This window comes from Jaculus jaculus, chromosome 10 (assembly GCF_020740685.1).
Source record: "Jaculus jaculus isolate mJacJac1 chromosome 10, mJacJac1.mat.Y.cur, whole genome shotgun sequence".
In the NCBI taxonomy this organism is placed as follows: Eukaryota; Metazoa; Chordata; class Mammalia; order Rodentia; family Dipodidae; genus Jaculus; species Jaculus jaculus.
The window spans coordinates 90,727,580-90,751,348 of record NC_059111.1 but is presented as its reverse complement, the minus strand read 5'-3'; the positions used below and the strand labels follow the sequence as shown (position 1 = coordinate 90,751,348).

The 23,769-nt window shown below is 43.4% G+C and overlaps 1 protein-coding gene across 2 annotated transcripts in view; it reads left to right on the top strand.

The window, feature by feature from the left end:
- Nucleotides 1-23,769, top strand: part of Ube2h (ubiquitin conjugating enzyme E2 H) — a 128,476-nt gene that overhangs the window by 65,302 nt on the left and 39,405 nt on the right. The window lies entirely within an intron of this gene.

Sequence of the window (23,769 nt, the reverse complement as noted above, 5' to 3'; positions counted from 1 at the left end):
AATCCCAGCACTCAGAAGGCAGAGATAGGAGGATTACTGTGAGTCTGAGGCCCTCTTTAGACTACAGGGTGAGTTCCAGGTCAGTCTGGGGTAGAGTGAGTCCTTAACTCAAAAAAATAAAAAAAAAAATTTAAAAAGCCAGGCGTGCTGGCGCATGCATTTAATCCCAGCACACTCAGGAAGCAGAGAGGTAGGAGGATCGCCGGGAGTTCAAGGCCACCCTGAAACTACATAGTGAATTCCAGGTCAGCCTGGACCAGAGTGAGACCCTACCTCGAAAAAAACAAAACAAACAAACAAACAAAAAAAAAAACCAAAAAACAGGATGAATCCCATTGCTTTGAATGCTAACTTTTAAAAGGCAAAACAGCTGGGTATGATGCCATACACCTTTAATCCCAGCACTTGGAAAGCAGAAGAGGGGTAATCTTGAGTTTGAGGATAGTCTTGGCTAGAGCAAGACCCTACCTCAAAAAACTGAAAAGAAAAAATGCAAAACAAACTATTTGCATATTCAAATGTGTATTCAGTACCATTTGATGTGCTCATCTTTGGGTTGATTTGAGATAGTTTTTGTGTATCTGATACATGTGTGTGTATGGGTGCACACATGCTACAGCGCACGTTTGGAGGACAGGGGACAAGATGGCCATATCAGCCCTTGCTGTCCACCCTGTGTGAGCCCTGAAGTCTCCCGATTCCACCTCCCCATCGCCTTAGGAACATTGGAGCTTCATCTGGGTGTACCTCCTTCCTGAACTCTGGTCAGTAGGCTTGAGCACCTAGTACTTTGAACCATTGAGCCATCTCCCTTAGCCCGCAAGTAAAGTTTTGGAAGGTTTTCAGTAGTTGTGGGATAGCATGAGATAGACCCTTTTTTACTTTTTTTAAGTATTTAAAACCTTGTGTGTGGTGGGCATGATGGTGCACTCTTCTTTAATCCCAGCATTTGGGGAGCAGAGGTAGGAAGGTGGCCATGAGCCTGAGGCTATCCTGAGAGTACGTAGTGAATTCCAGGTCAGCCTGGGCTAGAGTGAGACCTGCCTTGGGAGGGGGATGTGTGTGTGCACGTGTGTGCATGCTGTCTATCCTCCTGCTGCTACAAATGCAAATGAACGCCACACATTTGTGCCACTTTTTGTAACAGGCTTATGTGGGTGGTTTGGGCATTGAACCTGGGCTGGCAAGTTTTGCAAACAAGTCACTTCCAACTACTGAACAGTCATCACAGCCCTGAGATCTTCCTTTAAGAACAATTTGCACAGGTCAGCCTGGAGTAGAGTGAACCCTACCTTGGGGAAAAAAAAAAAGAAAAAAAGAACAATCTACGGGAGCCGGTTTTAGTGGTGCACGCCTTTAATCTCAGCACTCCGGAGGCAAAGGTGGGAGGATTGCGAGAGTTCGAGGCCACCCTGAGACTACATAGTGAATTTCCAGGTCAGCCTGGGCTAGAGCGAGACCTACCTCAAAAAAAACAAAACAAAACAAAAATTATGGGCTGGAGGGATAGCTTAGCGGTTAAGGCACTATTCTGTGAAGGCAAAGAACCCAGGTTCAAATCAACTCCCAGGACCCACAGCAGTCCTCCTGCCTCAGCCTCCCCAGTGCTGGGAATAAAGGCGCGCGCCACCACACCCGGCTACATAAATAAATTTTAAAAATTACATCCAAAAATACCCCAGTAAGTTTTTTTGTTTTGTTTTGGTTTTTTGAGATAGGGTTTCACTCTAGCACAGGCTGACCTGGAATTCACTGTGTAGTCTCAGGGTGGCCTTGAATTCACAGCAATCCTCCTACCTCTGCCTCCCAAATTCTTGGATTAAAAATGTACATCACCATGCCCAGCCACTTTTTAAAAAAATATTTTTATTTATTTGAGAAAGAAAGACAGACACACACACACACACACACGGGGGTGGGGGGATGGATGCACCAGGGCTTCCAGCCACTGCAAACAAACTACAGATGTATGCACTACCTTGTGCATCTGGCTTACGTGGGTCCTGGGGAATGAAACCAAAGTCCTTTGGCTTTATAGGCAAGTGCCTTAACCACTAAGCCATCTCTCCAATCCTCGGGGTTTTTTTTTTTTCTCCAAATTTTTATTAGCATTTTCCATGATTATAAAAAAAAAAATCCCATGTTAATTCCCTCCCCCCCCTTTTTCCTTGAAGTTCCATTCTCCATCATATTACCTCCTTGGGGTTTTTCGTTTTTTTTTTTTTTTTTTGAGGCAGGGTCTCATTCTAGCTTAGGACAAACTGGAACTAATTGGCCTTGAACTTGCAGTGATCCTACCACTGCCTCCCAAGTGCTGAGATTTAAGGTGTGTGTCACCACACCTGGCATTTTATCTTTTCAGACATTTCTTGGAGTGTTTAGCAATGCTTTTGGATGTTCACAAGCATGTAGCGTTAGGAGCATGTGACTGACCAGTTATCACTGATTATGAGGAAAAAGTGTGGACTTGGTTCTCTTTTTCCATGAGTGTAATACTTACCTGAACTATGTTTCCTCTTGTAGAAGATGAAATACTCTCCAGGCTAGGCACGCTGTGATGGTCCTCTGGGTCCCAGTTTCTCAGTAAGCTAAGAATTTCTGGAACCCACAAGTTTGGGGCCAGTATTTTGACCCCATGTCTGTCTTATCTGCTCAACTCTCCTTTCCTTTCTCCCTCCTTCTCTTCGTGTGTGTGTGTCTTATTCATGTGTGTGGGTGTATGTGTACATTCATCTGTTTGGGTGCTTGTGTGCATGTGGAAGCCAGAGGTTTATGTCAGATGTTTTCCTCAATCACTCTCCTCTTATTACTGAGGCAAGGTATCTTGCTTGATCCCAGAGTTCACTGATTCAGCTAGTGTAAATTAGCAAGCTTGTCCGACAGATCCCCTGCCTAATAGTTTCTAAGCATCAGGATTAAAGGCAGTCATCATGTCCACTCAATAGGAGCGCTGGGCTCCAAACTCTGGTCCTCATGTTTGCATAGGAAGCACTTTTTTATCCACCGAGCCATCTCCCCAGCTCCCTCCCCATCATCTCTGTTGTTAAAGAAGGAGCTGGGCCTATAATCCCAGCACTGAACGGGCTGAGGCAGGGTTGCTTAGGCCTACGAGTTGGAGGTCAGTATCTCAGGAAGGAAGGGATGGAGGAAGGAAAAAGAATAGAAAAGAAAGAAGATGAACAGCCAGCCATGTTAGCATACACCTTTAATCCCAGCATGTGGGGAAGCCAAGGCAGGAGAATCAGAAGTGCAAGACCAGCTTGCACTGCATGATTGAAATTCCATATCAAAAGAAAGAATGGGGAGAAGAGAGAAAGTAAGATACTAGGGGTTGTGGTCAGCTTCACATTGCTGATATGAACAGTCAAACCAGACATAGTTTATGGGAGGAAAAGATTGATTTCAAGCTTACCCATCCAGAGGAAGCTCCATCGGTGGTGGGAGAAGCTGGCTCCCTTTCACAGATCCACGCAGAGAGCAAAGCTGCAGCAAGCAGAACACCAGCACCAGCTCACACAGAAACCTGCCAGAGCCTAGGCTCCTCTGGACACCTTTGGGCTGGACTCCAGGCTCCGCCCCAGTGACACCTGCTCCAGCATAAAACACCTGAATCTATGGACCTGTTCCTAGGAACAAGCTGTGTGTAGTACTTGTGGATTGAAATTAAATAATACCAAAGCTGTGTCTAAGAGATGGGCATCATCGGCTCTAATATTGTGTTCTCAGCATGAACTTCTCCAAGCATGGAGTAAATAAACATCCCTTTTCTGTGAAGAAAAAAGAGAGAAAGAGAGAGAGAGATGGGCATAATGCTTGCTAAATGCCCACTAGAAAACTCAGCAAGCGTGTGCTGCAGTGGAAATTTGATGTTAATGGCAAATTCCAAGCAAGAGCTGGCCAAAACCTTGAGTAAATAGAGGATAAAAAGTTACAGTTGGGGGCTGGAGAGATGGCTTAGCAGTTAAGTGCTTGCCTGTGAGGCCTAAGGACCCTGGTTCGAGGCTTGACTCCCCAGCACCTATGTAAGCCAGATGCACAAGGTGACGCATGCATCTGGAGTTCGTTTGCAGTGGCTGGAGGCCCTGGTGCGCCCATTCTCTCCCCCCCCCCCGTGTGTGTGTGTGTGTGTGTGTGTGTGTGTGTGTGTGTGTGTGTATCTCTCTGCCTCTTTCTCTGTCTGTTGCTCTCAAATAAATAAATTTATAAAAAACAAAAAAGGATATAGTCAATAATAGTTACAGTGTGGGCTGGAGAAATGGTTTTAGTGGTTAGGGCACTTGCCTGCAAAACCACCTAGGTTCAGTTCCCCAGCACCCACGTAAGCCAGATGCACAAGGTGGCGCATGTGTCTGGAGCTTGTTTGCAGTGGCTAGAGTCCATCCTGTGTCCATTCTCTTTCTGCCCTCCTCTCTCAAATAACTAAAACATTGATAAAATTTAAAAATATATTTACAGTGCTATATTGAGCTGTACCTGTGGGTTGTGAGTTAGATAATTAAGGTTGTTCTGTTTCACTGCACTAGCTAACTTGTCAAATTCCTTGAAATCTTCCACTCTGCCATTGGTTGGTTTGTTTTGTTTTTTAAGGTAGAGTCTCACTCTAGCCCAGGCTAACCTGGAATTAACTATATAGTCTTAGAGTGTCCTCAAACTTGTGACGATCCTCCTACCTCTGTCTTCCAAGTGCTGGGATTAAAGGTGTGCGCCACCACCCATGGCTTTTTTTTTTTTTTTAATGCTTTTTATTTATTTGAGAGAGAGAACAAGACAGACAGTGAAAGAAGAGGCACACCACGGCCTCTTAGCTACTGCAAACAAATGTCAGACACATGTGTCTTATGCATCTGGATTTACGTCAGTACTGGGAAATTGAACTTGGGTCATAAGGCTTAATTTATTTGAGAGAGGAAGAAAGAGGCAGACATGGGGCAGGGTGGGGAGGGGAAGAATGGGCATGCCAGGGCCTTTAGCCCCTGAAAACAAACTACAGGTGCCTGTGCCACCTTGTGCATCTGGCTTGCATGGATCCTGGGCAATTGAACCTGGGTCCTTTGGCTTTGCAGGCAAGTACCTTAACTGCTAAGACATCTCTCCAGCCTTTTAAAAACTTTTTTGAGGATATCCCATCCCTTGCACTGAAATTTTTCTGACAGTCTATAGCTTCTGGGCATGCCATTATCCAAAAAAGTAGGTTTCTATATGGCTTATCCATAACATCTTGAATTTTGATTAACCCTCCCCCATCCTTCTTTTACTCAATTTATTCTTTTAAAAAATATTTTAGGGCTGGAGAGATGGCTTAGCGGTTAAGCGCTTGCCTGTGAAGCCTAAGGACCCCGGTTCAAGGCTCGGTTCCCCAGGTCCCACGTTAGCCAGATGCACAAGGGGGCGCACGCGTCTGGAGTTCGTTTGCAGTGGCTGGAAGCCCTGGCGCGCCCATTCTCTCTCTCTACCTCTATCTGTCTTTCTCTCTATGTCTGTCGCTCTCAAATAAATAAATAAATAATGAACAAAAAAAATTTAAAAAAAATTTTATATTTATTTACTTATTAGAGAGAGAGAGAGAAAGAGACTGGGCACACCCGGGCCTGTAGCTAGCCACTGCAGACAAACCCAGATGCATGTGCCACTATGTGCATCCAGCTTACAGGGGATCTGAGGAATCAAACCTGGGCCCTTAGGCTTCAAAGACAAGTGCCTTAACCCTAAGCCATCTCTCTAGCCCACCTTTACTCAGTTTCTTCCTGTGACCTCATTTAGGCCATTGCACCCTCAGTAATCTGTTCATCTACTTAAATATATGGAATACCATCTACTTAAGTCCTTATATGATGATGGTATTACATCTACTTAAACATACTACTGATATTACTAAAGAGATGGCAATCCATCTGCTTAAATATATGGACTACCATTTCCTTAAGGCATTGGGGTTTTTATATATTTTATTTTTATTTATTTATTTGAAAGAGGCAAAGAGGGAGAGGGAGAGAGAATGGGCGCGCCAGGGCTTCCAGCCACTGCAAACAAACTCCAGATGCGTGTGCCTCCTTGTGCTTACGGTGGGTCCTGGGGAATTGAATGGAGGTCCTTTGGCTTTTTAGGCAAACACCTTAACTACTAAACCATCTCTCCAGCCCAAGGTGTTGGTTTTTAATTAAAAAATAGTTTGATAATCAGTATACCAATTATTTTTACTTGTACAAGTCATTAAAGGACATGATTTATTCTTTTCCATTGCAGAATAGTAGACTGGTTTGTTGATTTTAATTTCACTATGGGCAGAAATTACCTTACAGTATTTTTGGAGCAAAGTTTTATAATACAGTTAGCTAACTATAGAATGTAGAATTCTTGCAATTTCGTGTGTCTCTATGAAAGTATTCTGTGTTACTCCTCCAGGAACTAGAGTGTGTAATAGAAATGAGTGGTGCTTAGTCAGAGTAGAGAGGAATGTGTGTCATTCATGAAATGTTTTGGGTTAGTCATTTAACAAAAGTCTACTTGGAACCACCATATTATTTCACAAATGAAATGAATTTTGGGGCCTTTGGAGCAAAATTCCATTAATTAAGACCAATGATGTCCCTCCCTACTTTCATGATGACCTGAGTTTGAACTCAGTTCCAATAGAGAAAGCCAAGGTTGTGATAGGAAAATTTTGTAAAATTTATTTTTGTGGCTGTTGTTTTGTTTTTCAAGGTAGGGTCTCACTGTAGCTCAGGCTGACCTGGAATTCACTATGTAGTCTCAGAGTGGCCTCGAACTCATGGCAGTCCTCCTACCTTTGCCTCCCAAGTGCTGGGATTAAAGGTGTGTGCCACCATGCCTGGCCTTTTTTTCTTTTTCTTTTTTTTTTTTTTTTTTGAGGTAGGGTCTTGATCTAACCCAGGTTGACCTTGAACTTACTCTGTTGCCTCAGCTAGCCTCAAACTCATGGTGATCCTCCTGTGTGGTTTCTTACAAATGCTGGGATTATGGGCATGAGCCATACCTCACCTTCCCTCCGCATTCCCATCCCCGCTTATGTTTTTAAAGATAATGATGAGAATGTAACTCTTATGAAAAGCTCTCTTTTTACAGGCTTACTAAAAAAGAAAAATTAGAAAATGTCGTCATTGTTGGGTGAGGTGGCACACACCTTTAATCCCAGCACTTGGGAGGCAGAGGTTAGAGGACTGCCATGAGTTCGAGGCCACCCTGAGGCTACATAGTGAATACCAGGTCAGCCTGGGCCAGAGTAAGACCCTACCTTGAAAAACCAAAAAAGAAAAAAAAAAGTTTTTACTAATGTATACATTAAAAAAGTACTGTGTCTGACAGATGAGGTTTCAGAGTCATTCTACATCATTTTCCTCAATTCCACACATTTATTGGAGCCATTTATGTGCTGGCTCTTCAAGTAAGTGCTAGGAATATAGAAGTGAACAGATTGTTCTTTTGACAGTAGCTAATTTTGTTTGTTTTCAAGTTAGGGTAGCTCAGGCTGACCTGGACCTCACTCTGTAAACCAGGCTTGCCCTGAATTCATGGTTCTCCTTCCTCAGCCTCCTTAGTACTGAGACCCCATGCCCAGCTTTGCACTGGATATTTTTTGGAATGCTTCTCTATGTAAATTTAAACACATACACCCCACTCCTGATCCTGAAAGATAAGGACTAGGAAGAATTTGTAAGTAGTAGTGTCTAGGCTGGGGAGGCTCAGTAAAAAAGTGAGATGTGTACTGGGGAAATGGCTCAGTCATTAAAGGCACCTGCCAGCCCAGGTTTGATTCCCTAGTACCCACATAAAGCCATATGCACACAGAGGCACATGCTTCTGGAGTTTGTTTGCAGCTGCAGGAGGTCCTGGCACATACCCCCCCCCCCCGCCAAATAAATAACTTTATTTGTTTTGGTTTTTTTCGAGGTAGGGTCTCCCTCTAGCCTAAGCTGGCCTAAAATTCACTATGTAGTCTCAGGGTAGCCTCAAGCACTTAGGAAGAGATCCTCCTACCCCTGCCTCCCAAGTGCTAGGATTAAAGGCATTTGCTACCATGCCTGGCCATAAATAAATTTTGAGATGTGAAACAGTGTCCAGGCTTAGATAGGTGTCCCAGAGGGCTCTGTTGGCTGGCCTTACTTAAATTTTATCTTCAATGCATTGAAAGACTCCAGAATGTGTATGGCAGGTTCTCATTCTAGCCCAGGCTGCCCTCAAACGCATAGTGATCCTCCTACCTCTGCTTCCCAAGTGCTGGCTGTGTGCTACCTCTTATGGCTGCAATGGGAGTAGAAAGTGAGAAGTCCTACCAGTTGGCTTTCTCTTAAAGAAAATGGGCAAGATTGGGCTGGAGAGATAGCTTAGCAGTTAAGGTGCTTGCCTGCAAAGCTGAAGGACTCAGGTTCGATTCTCCAGTACCCATGGAAGCCAAGATGCACAAGGTGATGCCTGTGTCGATTTCGTTTGCAGTGGCTGGAGGCCCTGGCACACTAATTCTCATTCTCTCTGTTTCATTTTTCTCTGTCTCTCTCTGCTTACAAATAAGTAACTATAAAAATAGAATTTAGGGCTAGAGAGATGGTTTAGTGGTTAAGGCACTTGCCTTCAAGGCCACAGGACCCAGGTTAAATTCCCCAGGACCCATGTAAACCAGATGCACAAGGTAGTGCATTTGTCTGGAGTCATTTGCAGTGGCTGGAGGCCCTAATGGGCCCATTCTCTCTCTCAAATAAAAATAAAAAGCATTTTTAAAAAGATAAAATAAAGAAAATTGGCAAGATTATTAAGTGACAATAGGGGTGAAGATGTAAGGGAAGAAAACGAAGTGGAAGATTTGCAGGTGAAGTAGAAGTCACTGGAGAATGGTTGAGCAAACTGCTGTAGGAAGGTGGCGATTGAACTGGGTGTGGTGGCGCACACCTTTAATCCCAGCACTCCATCAGAGGTAGGAGGATTGAGTTCAAGGCCGCCCTCAGACTGCATAGTGAATTCTAGGTCGGCCTGGACCCGAGTGAAACCCTACCTCGAAAAACCAAAAAAGAAAAAAAAGAAAAAGAAAAGAAAGAAAGAAGGAAAGGAAGGGAGGGAGGAAAGGAGATGATGGGACCACACAAGATTGTTGAGCATTTCACCATGACAAGTTGGTTTACACTTAGTTTTATAACTCAGCAGATGAAAACTCCACAAAGGTTGAGTCGTACAGTCTCAAGGGGAAGCTTCATGATGGCAGGGAAAAGATGGCAGAGCAGAGGCTGGACATCACCTCCTTGCCAACATCAGGTTACAACAGCAGCAGGAGACTGAGCTGAGCTCTGGCAAGGGGGAGCTGGCTGTAACCCTGTCAAGCCTACCCCCCAAAACACACCTCCTCCAGCAAGCCTCCAGTTCCCAAATTGCCATCAGCTGGGAACCAGGTATTTAAAATGCATGAGTTTATAGGGGCACCCAATTCAAGCCACCACATTAGGGTTAACAGAGTTCTTGATGTGTCCTGAGGAATGTGTAGTGGAATGAGAGAGGTCATTGAGGAGGGGCTGGAGAAACGGCTTAGCAGTTAAGGCACTTGCCTGTGAAGCCTAAGGACCCAAGTTTGATTCCCCAGAACCTACATAAGCCAGATGCACGTGGTGGTGCACCCATTCACTGTCTGTCTGTCTCCTTCTCTCCCTCCCCCCTTCCCCCGCAGCCCCCCCCCCCCCCGTCTCTCTCAGAAAAAGAAAAGAACTGAGAGATTAAGAGCGTGTTACTAAGAATGACAAGAGTAGGCATAGAGAGGATCAGGGAGTCGGTGCTGAAGTTATTACTGAGAGGACCCAGTGGCCAAACTAGTTGGCCCTATAGGCATGAAACTGCTCTTCAGTAACCTGTGAGTCTCAGTTCATCTCTCTGCATGCCCATTATCAAAGTAAAAACAGTAAGTACATTAGCTTTCCCTAGCCGCCTCTAAGGGCAGTCTTACCTGTGTATGTGCGTGTTACTGAAGAAGATGCAAGCTTTAATGACAGTCCTTTCATTACTAGGTAATCTTTTCTATTTGCTATGTAAAAATTCCACCTTGCTGTCTAGGTTCATCCTTTGAAGTGAGTAACCTCTCTACATTTGTACAGGTTATGCTGACATCTTATTTCTTTCTGTTTTGTTTTTCAAGATAGGGTCTCGCTTTAGCCTACGCTGACCTGGAATTCACAATAGTTTGAGGGTGGCCTTGAACTCACGGTGATCCTCCTACCACTGCCTTCCAAGTACTGGGATTGAAGGCGTGTACCACAATGCTCGGCGGCGGCTTTTTTTTTTTTTTTAATTGAGAATATTTTTGGGGGGGAAAGGAGGGTCGAGGTAGGGTCTCACTGTATCCCAGGCTGACCTGCAATTCACTATGTAGTCTCAGGGGGCCTTGAACTCCCAGCCATCCTCCTACCTCTGCCTCCCGAGTGCTGGGATTAAAGGCGCGCACCACCACAGTTGAGAGTTTGAATAGGTGAATATGCTGTGACTTGAACCTAATCTCGTCTCATTACTCATTTGTCCCCCTCCCAGTTTGCTACTGCACTGAACCTACTCCTCTTTCCTAGTAGTCCACTTTCTGGTGTTTCGTTCTTTTCGTTCTCCTCCTCCATCTTACACTCTCTGATGTTTAAACTGTTCCTTTCTCTTTAGGATTTGGTATCAGGATAAAAATACAACCTTGTCTTCCTTCTGGAAGTAAACTGAAATTATTTTCAAACCAGCAAGAGTAAAGTCTTAGTTCCTTTTGGAAAATGTGATTGGTGTTAATGAAAACCATATTGTTGAAGGAACTTAAGAGATTTATCTCATCGAGGTGTCTCATAATAAGGATGGAAAAAGAATGTGGCTGAAATGTATTATTACTAAAGTAGTTACCAAATCTAGAGTCTGGCTTCTATTCTGGTGGGAGTTTTGTTTTGTTTTGCTTTGTTCTTTTTTATTATTATTATTATTATTATTATTATTATTATTATTACTTTTACCACACCAAGTACAATCAGGTGTTTATAACCAACTGTATTTTTCATTTCTAGTGTGATAAGGTTATAGGAAGTGTAGTAATTAAATGAAAATATCCTCTGATTTTTATGGACAGCTCCTAAAGGATTAAGAGATGGATATGTGGCCTGGAGAAATGGCTTAGCAGTTAAGGTGCTTGCCTGCAAAGCCAAAGGACCCAGGTTTGATCCCCTGGACCCACGTAAGCCAGATGCACAAGGGGCACATGCATCTGGAGTTGGTTTGCAATGGCTAGAGGCCCTAGTGTGTCCATTCTCTCTCTTTCTCTCTCTCTCTGCTTGCAAACAAATAAATAAAATTAAAGAGAGAGATGTAGATGTAGGTAGTACATTTTTGTTTTTAGGATGAGGAAAGTGCAATTAAAATATTTAGCTGGCCATGGTAGGATACAGCTGTAATCCCACCAAGTCCAGTCCACACAGTGAAACTCCGTCAGAAAGGAAGGAAAGTTTTGCATGGTTGTGTGTGTGTGTGTGCATGTGCGTGCACACGCATGTGAGTGTTTTTGGATTGAACCCAGGGCCTGATGTGTGCTAGGCAGACCCTCTGCCTTACCACTGAGATACTTCTCTAGCTCTTGATTTTATGGAAACAAGGTCCTGTTAGGTAGGTCAGGCCTCGTACTCACTTTGTAGACTAGGCTGATCTTTTAATTTGCAACTGTCCTTCCACCCTCCCCTTCTAAGTGCGGGATTACAGGCATGCACCACCATGTCTGGAAACTAAAACTAACATTGAGTCCTTACTGTATGCCAGTTACTGTTCACATGTGTTACTTACATTCAGTTGGTTTTCATGACAGTCCTTTGATGTATAGATAACATTAGTGAATCTAGTTTTAGAAATAAGGACACAGAAAGACAAAGAGATATGTAACTTGTCAAAGGTTTACATGGCGACTCTGGTAGACCCAGACTAGAGTCTTAAGATTTTATTTATTTTTTTTAATTTTTTCTTTTTTTGAGGTAGGGTCTCAATCTAGCCCAAGCTGTCCTGGAATTCACTATGTAGTGTCAAGGTGGCTTCAAACTCATGGTGATCCTCCTACCTCTGCCTCTCGAGTGTTGGGATTAAAGGCAAGTGCCACCATGCCCAGCTATTTTTTTTTTTTAATATTTTTAATTGGGCCTGGGGAGATACTCAGTGGTTAAGGATGCTTGCTTGCAAAGCTTGCTGCCTAGATTAGTTCCTCAGTGCCAGGATCAGCTCAGAAGTTTCCCTGCCATAGAATATTTAGAGTGAGCTCCTTCCTTGTCTGCTCTCCCAAGAAGAGACCAGCCCAGGTCCATCTCTCCTGAGTAGGAAAGACCCAGCTCTCTGAAGAGACATTTGCCCTAGTGTAGGCTGGGCCTGGCTGGCTGAAGTAAGATGAAAATCTGAGTTGTATACTGATGCATGCACCTGGCATATGACTGTCACTAGTGAAGCTGTCCACGTCCTCAGCCTTATTCAGCTGAAACACTCCAATTCTGGCCATGTCCTGTGTGCTAGGAACTGAAATCTGAACTATTAAAACTCTGTAAAAATTTATAGTTTAGGGCTGGGAAAGAGGCTTAGCAGTGAAGGTGCTGACTTGCAAAGCCTGCATCTATTCAGTTCTCCAGTACTCATGTACAGCCAGGTGCACAACATGGTACTTGTCTCTGGAGTTTGTAGTGCCAAGAGGCCACTGGTGAGTTCATTCTCCTATTCATATTCTCTCTCAAAAAAAAAAGAAAAAAGTAAAAAGAAATTCAGCCAGGCGTGGTGGCATACGCCTTTAATTCCAACACTTGGGAGGCAGAGGTAGGAGGATTGACGTGAGTTCAAGGCCACCCTGAAACTACATAGTGAATTTTAGGTCAGCCTGGGCTTGAGTGAGACCCTACCTCAAACAAACAAAAATTCGATGTGAGCTGGACATGGTGGCACACGCCTTTAATCTCAGCACTCAGGAGGCAGAGGTAGGAGGATCACTATGAGTTCAAGGCCAGCCTGAAACTGCATAGTGAATTCCAGGTCAGCCTGGGAAAGAGCAAGACCCTCCCTCAAAAAAAAGCCATTTCTCCAGCCGCCCCCCTTATTGGTTAAGCGCTTGCCTATGAAGCCTAAGAACCCCAGTTCGAGGCTCGATTCTCCAGGACCCACATTAGCCAGATGCACAAGGGGGCGCATGCGTCTGGAGTTTGTTTGCAGTGGCTGGTGGCACTGACATGCCCATTCTCTCTCTTTCTATCTGCATCTTTCTCTCTCTCTGTCTGTCACTCTCAAATAAATAAAACTGAACAAAAAAAATTTTTTTTAAATTCAGTCTGACCTTAGTATTGAAACCCATCTCTAAATCATTTATTTATAGTCTGAGACACTGCAAGGAGCAAACATTCAGTCATGTGTATATACATATGTGTGTGTATAAGTACTGTGGGGGAGGCATTGTTTGGAACTAAGAATTGAACCCAGGGCTTCATGAAGTGCATGCAGGCTCTACCACTGAGCTGTGCCTCCAGCCCTTAAGTATATTTTAAATGATCATACTTTAAAGAACAGAATGTTTGGTTTTGAATAGTCTACTTTCCGAGGGCATTTATGTGGGCATATGTGACCTGAAGAATATTACAATGACTTAATTGTTTTCATTTGATGTTTTCTCACAGGAATTCTAAACTTGTGATTAAATTGCATCAGCCATAGCTGCTCTCAACCACCTCATTCCTAGCTCATTTTAGCCCTGAGGTATAGATACCATTTTTGCCTTTGGCACTTTTTTACCTACTAGCCCTAGCATAGATTTACCTTGTTTGCTTAGTCATTTGCCTAACTCATTTCATCAGAATTATTCTGAGCAGGGGCTGGAGAGATGGCTCCACAGTTAAGGCACTTAAAAGCCTTACAACCTGGGTTCAGTTCTCCAGAACCCATGTAAAAGCCGGATGCACAGTGTGGCACATGCATCTGGGAGTTTGTAGTGGCTAAAGACCCTGGTGTGCCCATTCTCACTAACTCACTCATTCTGTCTTCTCTGTCTCTCTCTGCTTGCAAATAAATAATTAAAATTTAAAAAAAATAATTTTGAGCAAAATTTCTGCATAGATGATTGACCCAGAGTATTTCATCACCCACACAGATTTGATTATTAGTATTCCCTCAAAGGATTAAAAAGGTGGAAAATAAGATGAATTTTGCCTTTTATTTACATATGGACCCCAATACCAGAAGTGACTCAGTGTATAACTTTGTACAGACTCCTTTCTGGATTTGGCATAGAAATAAACTGAAATAAAAAACTAGTTGGCATGACTCCAGGTATTTGCCTTGTTCTTGCCTATGGGTCAAAAACTGTTATTCTGGAATGGCTGGAGTGGAACAAGCAAAATTACATTTCTCTGTTTTGCATCAACTATTCCAAGGTAGGGTCTTGCTTTAGCCCAGGCTGATAAAGTTGTGTGCCCCCACGCCCAGCATGATTTGCATTCTTCCGCCAGAATTATACATCATCTAATTTCCTTTTACTAAGTGATACAGATATTGTGAGCTTTTGAGCTATTTATTCCTAATATCTTCACCCCATCTTTTAAAAACATTTTTATTTATTTATTTGCATGTGTGTATGGGTGTGCCAGGGTCTCTTGCTGCTGTAATTGAATGCCTTTCTGGCTTTATGTGCGTGGCTGGAGAATTGAGCCCTGGGATGCAGGCTTTTCAAGCAGGCATCTTTAATAACTAAGCTATCTTCCCAGGCCCACATGTTTTTTGTTTGTTGGTTTTTTAATTGTTGTTTTTGTTTATTTCAAAGTAGGGTCTCACTCTAGCCCAAGCTGACCTGGAATTCATTATGTAGACTCGGGGTGGCCTTGAACTCATGATGATCCTTCTACCTCTGCCTCCCGAGTGTTGGAATTACAGGCGTGCATCACCACGCCTGGCTTTTCTTTCTTTCTTTTTTAAATTTTTTTCTCAATTTTTATTAACATTTTCCATGATTATGAAAAATATCCCATGGTAATACCCTCCCTCCCTTTTTTTTTGTTTGTTTTTGTTTTTCGAGGTAGGGTCTCACTGTGGTCCAGGCTGACCTGGAATTAACTATGTGATCTCAGGGTGGCCTTGAACTCATGGCAATCCTCCTACCTCTGCCTTCTGAATGCTGGGATTCCTCCCCCCTTTTTTTAAATAAGTTGTTAGAGTAATCTTAGATAATAATTACAGATTTTCCAAGCGCTCGAAAGATGGCTCAGCAGTTAAGGATGCTTGCTTGCTAGGTCTAATGGCCCGGGTCCAATTCCCCAGTACCCATTGTAAAGCCAGATGCACTGAGTAATGCATGCATCTACTAGAGTCTGACTGCAGTGGCAGGAGGCCCTAGTGTGCCCATTTCTCTGTCTCTTTCTGCTTGCAAATAAATGATTAAAAATACTTTAGGGCTGGAGCAGGCGGGAAGGATGGCGTAGCAGTTAAGGTGTTTGCCTGCAAAGCCAAAGGACCCAGGTTCAATTCCCCAGGACCCACGTAAGCCAGATGCACAAGGGGGCACACGCATCTAAGGTTCATTTGAGTGGCTGAAAGCCCTGGCATGCCCATTCTCTCTCTCTCTCCCTCTCCCTCTTTCTCTGTCAAACAAATAAATAAAGTTCTAAAAAAAATTTAAGAGCTGAACGTGGTGGTACATTCCTTTAATCCCAGCACTCAGGAGGAAGAAGTAGGAGAATGGCTTTGAGTTCAAGGCCACCCTGAGACTCCATAGTGAATTCCAGGTCAGCCTGGGCTACAATGACTTTACCTCAGGGGGAAAAAATATATATATATATATATATATATATATATGTATGTATGTATGTATGTATGTATGTGCATGTATGTATGTGTGTGTGTGTGTGTTTATTTTAGGGCTGGAGGGATACCTTAGTGTCTAAGGCATTTATTTGACTGCAAAGCCAAAGGACCCTGGTTCAGTTCTCCAGGACCCATGTTACCCAGATGCACAAGGAGGTGTATGCATCTGGAGTTCTTTTGCAGTGGCTAGAGGCCCTGGTGTGCCCATTCTCTTCCCCTCCCTCTTTCTCTGTCAAATAAATAAATAAAAATAAAATTCAAAAAAAATATATTTTAGAGCCCAGCGTGGCGGTGCATGCCTTTAATCCTAGTACTTGGGAGGCTGAGGTTGGATTGCATGAGTCTGAGGCCACCCTGAGATTACATAGTGAATTACATAGTGAGACACTACCACAAAAAACAAAAACTTTTTTAAGTAATAAAGCATTTCTGAAATTTATCTGGTCATGTCACTGAAGTAAATAAAATACCATTAACTGTCTGGTAGCCCAGGGTGACTTGGAATTTACTCTGTAGTCCCAAGCTGGCCTCAAACTCACAGGATCCTCCTAGTTCAGCCTCCTGAGTGCTGGGACTAAAGGTGTGCATTATCATGCCCAACAATGAATAAAATGAAAAATCTTATAAGTTAAAAAAATTAGTCATGCTAAGGGATGTAGCATTCAGTGGTAGGACACTTGCCTAGTTAGCATGCATGAGGCTCTGGGTCCTATCTGCAGCCCTGCCAAAAAGTAAAAATAAAAAAACACCCAGTAATAATAGTGGACTTGTGCTTTGACTCATCTTGTTTCCATACAAGCTGTTTTGTAATATGTTCTCTTAAAAATATCTTCAAAATAGCTCCTGGTGGGATAGAAACAAATGTTGGGGAAAGTCTCTTGTTGCAGACATTCATTAGTGTGCTAGCACTGCCAAGGGGAAGGAGAGTGTGCCAGGGCAAACACTTGGGCCTGAGAATGGCATCCCTTCTCTGAATTCCTGGTTTGTTCTTTCCCAGTCTCCCTTCCGTGTCCCGCAAGTTCCATTGTCGGCGCCCGCCTTGTCCAGAGTGTCAGGGCCGCGCTGGAGCCTTAGTGCAGCGCGCCTGAGAGTCGGTGTGAAGGAAACTCTCCTGGGCAGTGACTTCATTTTGTGTGTGACAGTTTAAGCAGGGTATGGTGACACACCCCATCTAATGGGGGCAGAAGCAGGAAGATCACTGCAAATAAGGTCAGCCTGTTCTACAAGGCAAGTTCCAGGCCAGCCAGAGCTACACAAACAGACCCTGTCTGAAAAGGAACAAAAGAAACTTTTTTTTTTTTTTTTTTGAGGTAGGGTCTCATTGTAGCCCAGGCTGACATGGATGGAATTCACTATGTAGTCTCAGGGTGGCCTCGAACTCACAGCAATCCTCCTACCTCTGCCTCCCAAGTGCTGGGATTAAAGGCGTGCACCACCACGCCTGGCTTAAACCATTTTAAAAAGCCTGAGATAGGAAGAGATCATTATAGTCTAGGAAAGTTTTTTTGTTACTTTTTTCTTATTGTTGGTCTCTTAGTACCTGTTCATAGATGACAAGGCCGTAGACTTAATTCTGCCTACTGTGGAATAGTCAGTAGGTTTCATGACTCTAGCATGTTGTTAATTTGGTATTCTCCAGAGAATCCTGTACTTCACAGTACTGCCTCACAGACTTAATTTCCTTTTAAAGACCACTCTTGGACATTTCCTCTCCAGTTCTCTATTCTCAGAGTACTGGCCATTATTAAGTCCTAGGTTTTGGCCACTGACAAGACCTTTAGAAACAGAATTAGAGTGGGGATTTTAGAGATCATAAAATTCAGTTAATTCTCTCCATAGGTTAAAAAAAAAACCAGGCCAACAGGAATAAAGTGATTGGCCCAGGGCCTGCCGCTGCCAGCAGAGTTGGCTCTAGAACCCATGGCATGTGCACTCTCTGCAGTATGTTTCTGCTCTTGTCCCAGAGCTCAAATAATGATCAGTTCTTCGCAGCATACTGGGAACTGAGCTCCAAGTCATCTATTACTGAAATACATGTTTACTAAATGCTGAGTTCCTTTTTGGCCCTTTCTGTTACGTACTCCTGTACTCAACCAGACCAGATTGTGATGTAATTGAAAATCACCACTTTGCTTACAGGAGGTCCAGTGGGTAGGCATTTGGGTCTTAGTTTTTATAAACCTTGCTTTTGTTTGTTTGTCTGTTTGAGGAAGGGTCTAGCTGTAGCCCACGCTAACCTCTAATTCACTCAGTAATCTCAGGGCAGCCTTGAACTCACAGGGATCCTCCTACCTCTGCCTCCTGAGTGCTGGGATTAGAGGCATGCGCCACCATGCTCAGGTGATGAACTGTTAAACCTCTTCACTTGGTACTGTTCTCTTGATTTAATTCCTTAGGTGCCTTGTGGTACCAGGTTGTTGAAACTTCATTCCTTTGTGGGATTCCAAATCCATTCCATTTTGTTTAGATCTCCATTGGCACCTTTGTTTGGGACTCCAAAGTATTTCAAGCTGATCAGCTTCTCCCCTCCCCACCAAGAGAGGAGGCATTTAAAACAAAAACTTTAAAGTGAACACTGTATTCAGACACTAGATTCAGTGGCTTCTCATTCCCCTCATAGTTAAAGCTAGCATCCTTAAAAGGACCTAGCACTGGTCACCTCTCTGACACTCATCTGGTCTTTCTGGTCCTTATCGTTTCACTCCAGTTTGGCTAGATAGGAGATCTCAAATAGAATAGTTGGTTTACTGATACTTGTCCTTAAGAAGGATGTAGCCTAGTTCAGCACTAGTTAACCTACATAGAGTTAAATTTACTTTAGGATGCTCGAGACTATAACTTTTTTTAAATGTTTTATTTATTTATTTGCAAGTAGAGAGAGAGAGAGAGAGAGAGAGACAGAGAGTATGGGTACACAGAGCCTGGCATGGTGGTGAATACCTTTAATCCCAGCACTCTTTTATACCGGAATATAATATATATCAATTCTTTATTTATTTTGAGGTAGGGTCTCACTCTAGCCCAGGCTGACCTGGAATTCACCATGTAGTCTCAGGTGGCCTCGAACTCAATGGCAGTCCTCCTGCCTCTGCCTCCCTAGTGCTGGGATTAGAGGTATGCACCGCCACACCCAGGTTTTAATTTTTAAACTTTTTTTTTTTCCTCTGAGGTAGGGTTTCACTGTAGCCCAGGCTGACCTGTAATTCACTATGTAGTCCCAGGGTGGCCTCGAACTCCTGGGAACTCCTCCTACCTCTGCTTCCCAAGTGCTGAGATTAAAGGTGTGTGCTACCATTCACAGCTAATCTTGATACTTTTTAGGACTAGGTCTCACTGTGTATCCCAGGTTGGCTTCAAACTCATGTAGCTAAGGCTGCCCTCTAACTTGGAATCACAATGATCCTCTTACCCCCACCTTCCTAGTGCTGGTGCTAAAGGTGTGTGCCCCTGTGCCTGGCAGAGAGAGGAAAAAAGCAAACCAAGGCCTCTGGCCCCTGCAACTGAACTACTCCAGACATGCACCACTTGGTGCATCTGGCTTTACGTAGATACTGGGAAGTTGAACTTGGGTTGTTAGGCTTTATGAGCAAGTACCTTAACAGCTATGAGCTATCTCTCCCAGCCTTTTAAAAAAATATTTAATTAATTAATTCATTTATTTGAGAGAGAGAAAGAGGCAGATAGATATAACAGGTGCCCCAGGCCCTTTAGACACTGCAAACAAATTCCAGACACGTGCCACTTTTTAAAAGTTTTATATATTCATTTACTTATTTATTTGAAAGAGAGAGAAAGGGGCAGGTAGAGAGAGAATGGGTGTGCCCAGGGCCTTTAGCCACAGCAAACTCCAGACTCATACATCATCCAGACTCAAACATCATCTTGCACATCTGACTTTACGTGGGTACTGGGGAACTATACCTGGATTCTTAGGCTTCACAGGCAAGTGCCTTTACCACTGAACTAGCTCTCCAGCCCTGTTTTTTTATTTTTCATTTATTTATTTGAGAGAGAACAAGGCAGAGGGAGAGAATGGGTGCACCAGGGCCTGTAACCACTGCAGACAAACTCCAGATGCATGCATCACCTTGTGCATCTGGCTTCCATGGGTCCTAGAGAATCAAACTGAGGTCCTTTGGCTTTGCCAGCAAATGCCTTAACTGCTAAGCCATCACTCCAGCCCCACCATATCTGCAGCCAAATTTCTAGGTGTTTTTTTTTTTTTTCCCCGAGACAGGGTTTCATGTAGCCCAGGCTGGCCTCAAACTGCCTGTGTAACTGAAGATGATCTTCAATTCCTGGCCCTCCTGCCTCCAACTCTTCAGTGCTGGGCTTATACATATGTACCACCTTGCTCAGTTTTTTGTGTGGTGCTAGGGATCAAACCCAAGACTTCAAGCATGCTAGGGCAAGTACTCTACTAGATTTTTTAAAATTATTATTATTTATTTATTTGTTTTTGAGATGGGTTCTCACTCTAGCCCACGCTGACCTGGAATTCACTATATAATCTCAGGCTGGCCTCAGACTCAGAGCAGTTCTCCTACCTCTGCCTCCTGAGTGCTGGGATTAAAGGTCCATGCCAGCTATTTATTTATTTATTTCATTTCATTTTAGAAGGGGGAGGGAGAGGAAGAATTGGCACACCAGGGCCTTAGCCACTGCAGTCAAACTCCAGACACTTATGCCACGTAGTGGGCATGTGTGGTCTGCATTTACCTCACCTTTGTGCGTCTGGATTATTGGGCTCCGGAGAGAGATTGAACATGGGTCCTTAGACTTCACAGGAAAGCCCCTTAACCACTAAGCTCTCTCTCCAGCCCAGCTTTTAAAAAATATTTTATTTATCTCTTTGAAAGAGAAGAGAGAGAATGAGTACTCCAGGGCCTCCAGCCACTGCAAATAAACTCTAGACGCCTGTGCAACTTTGTGCATTTGGCTTACGTGAGTCCTGGGAATCAAACCTGGGTCCTTCGGCTTTGCAGGCAAGTGCCTTAACTGAAAAGCCATTTTTCCAACCTCCCCCCCACCCCCGCCTTTTTTAACTTAGTTTTACACCTATCCATATGGGTCTAGTTCTTTATGTTTGGCTGTATAGGATTCAGTATGTGGGTATTCATTAGTTCCTCTAGTCCTTGGCTTTAAAAAAAAAAAATTATTTGAGAGAGAGAACAAAGCAAAGAGGCAGAATGAGTATGGGCACGCCAAGGCCTCTTGTCACCACAAACCAACCCCAGACACACGTGCCACTCTGTGCATCTGGCTTTACATGAGCACTGGGGAATCGAACCCAGGCTGTCAGGCTTTGTAAACAAGTGCCTTTAACCACTGAGCCATCTCTCCAGCCCACTCCTTGGCTTTTATACACAAGACTACATCCAGTATCCTCATGGCTCATCTTGGACATGTGTGTTAGCATTTTTCTAGGCCACAAGGAATTTTTCTCCTTTTAATATTAGAACATGAACATTTCTGTCAGCTTGTATGTATCTTTTAAAGCCTAGACTTTGAAGCATCACTAATTTCCTTAATGAGAAATTAATATTGGATGTAGATGTTTTTGAATTGAAGTAATTAAAACACTAGAAGGCTGTCTTGATAGTGAGTAATCTGAAATCAAGAATCAGAAGTAGAGTTGGGCATGGTGGCACACGCCTTTAATCCCAGCACTTGGAGGCAGAGGTAGGTGGATTGCCATAAGTGCGAGGCCACCCTGAGATTACATAGTGAATTCCAGAATCAGAAGCAGGAATGGAATGTTGTATGGCTGGAGGAATTAAAGCTTGGAATGCTTGAGGTTTGGTGTTGTCTTCTCTAGTTTGCCAATTCAAGAGAAGTTTCTAATATTTTATGAGAAAGAGAATTAAAATGTGGGTGCGAGGGTCTCTAGGCACTGCAGACAAACTCCAGACATATGCACCACTTTATGCATCTGGCTTACATAGGTACTACTAGGGAATCAAGCCTGGGTCCTTAAGCTTCTTAGGCAAGTGCCTTAACAGCTAGCTACACCATATCTGCAGCCAAATTTCTAGGTGGGTTTTTTTTTATTATTATTATTCTTTTTTCAAGGTAGGGTCTTACTCTGGTCCAGGCTGACCTGGAATTTACTATGTAGTCTTAGGGTGGCCTCAAACTCTCGGCAATCCTCCTACCTCTGCCTCCTGAGTGCTGGGATTTTGCCCAGCTACATTTCTAATAGTTTTGAAGATTGTGTACTGCAGGCTTTCCTTCCTCCTGCACATGCTCACTGACTGCCAACACTTGATGCACATAGCGGCAGTTACTTCTTCCTGTCACTTGTCCTGCTACAGTGACCTTGCTAAGCAGTGTGCTATATTCTTCTTGTACCCTAAACAAGCACCGTGACTGCCATGTAGGTGCTGATCAGTATATTTTGAAGAAATCATAGAGCCTGTGGGGCTGGGAAAAGTGAGGATGGTGTTGAGACATGGATGGAGAGAATTATCTTAGTAAGGAACTTAATTAACTGGAAGTATGGAATGGCTTCTGGTCCTGGTGGCTCATGCCTTTAATCCCAGCACTTGGGAGGCCAAGGAAGGAGGATAGCTGTGAGTTCAAGGCCAGCCTGGGTTAGAGTGAGACCCTGCCTCAAAAATAAAAAAGATGGCTCAGTGATTAAGGTAGTTGCCTGCAAAGCCCAAGCTTGATTCCCCAGTACCCCTGTAGCACCAGATATACAGGGTGGCACATGTGTCTGGAGTTTGTTCGCAGTGGCTAGAGGCTCTGCTAGCACATCCATGGAAAAGGAAAAAATAAGTTTAAAGTGTCAGACGTGGTGGCTTTCATCTTAATCCTAGTACTCAGGGAGGCTGAGATAAGAGATTTGCTGTGAGTTTGAGGGCCAGCCTGGGCTGCAATGAGACCTTGCCTCAAGGAAATAAGTGAGGCTATACGAGCCTAACCTGATGGAAATATGACCAATATGCAACATATCCACACTGCAAAGTTAATATTGTAAAAATAATTTTTAAAAAGTGTACAACAGCTTGGCATTTCCATCCCTTTAATCCCAGCCCTGGGAGGCAGAAGTGGGAAGATCACCGTGAGTTCAAGGCCACCCTGAGACTACAGAGTGAATTCCAGGTCAGCCTGGGCTAGAGCAAGACCCTACCTAGAAAAACCAAAAATGTGTGGAATAGAATAAGATAGTCCTAAATAAGGAAACAGTGATAAGGATGATAGATGGCAACTTTGATAGACCTCTGTTGTAGAATATTGTCATTTGCATATGTGCAAACTAAATCACTGATTGAAGCTTGAAAATTAATAGATTACTCCTTGGAATTTGAACAGCAACAAATTTTTGAACATCTACATATATGTTTTACTTTGGGATAAGTTGCAAAACTTAATGCCTGGCAGATACAGCTATCCTAAAGAATTTATTATTAGCTCCTTGCCTCATTTCTTGATTGCCTCAGTTTTAATCAAAATTGGGTTTCCTTGAGTGAGTAGACTAAATTTAAGGGAAATATTTTGAATATTTTGGTCAGTGTGCTCTTGAAATGCTCTGTGGTTTGGAAGTCGCGTGCCTCTCACATTTCAGCAGGTCCATTCATGTCCCGCAGATGGTACAGCCAAGTAACAGCGCGAACCTAGCTTCAGAGGGCGAGGCTGCAGTACAAAACTTCACACTCAGAGCTTAAGCACTAAAACTGTTGGGAGAAGTCAGAGTAATGTTTTGATTTTTATCATGCACTCATTATAAGTTGCTTTATAATATATATTCTTTTGGTACATACTTTCATAGCTCAGGGAACAGTTTTAAGATTATTTTACGTAAAAGCTACATTGCTCCCAAAGTTTGCTTGTTTATTAATAGAACTCTGTTGTGTTTTAGTTAGGAGGACATAGTCTCTGTAAGTGGCTAAAGATCCAAGGTTGAAAGTGTTATAGCCCCTTTCTTCAATTCTGAAGTGATCCCTGGTA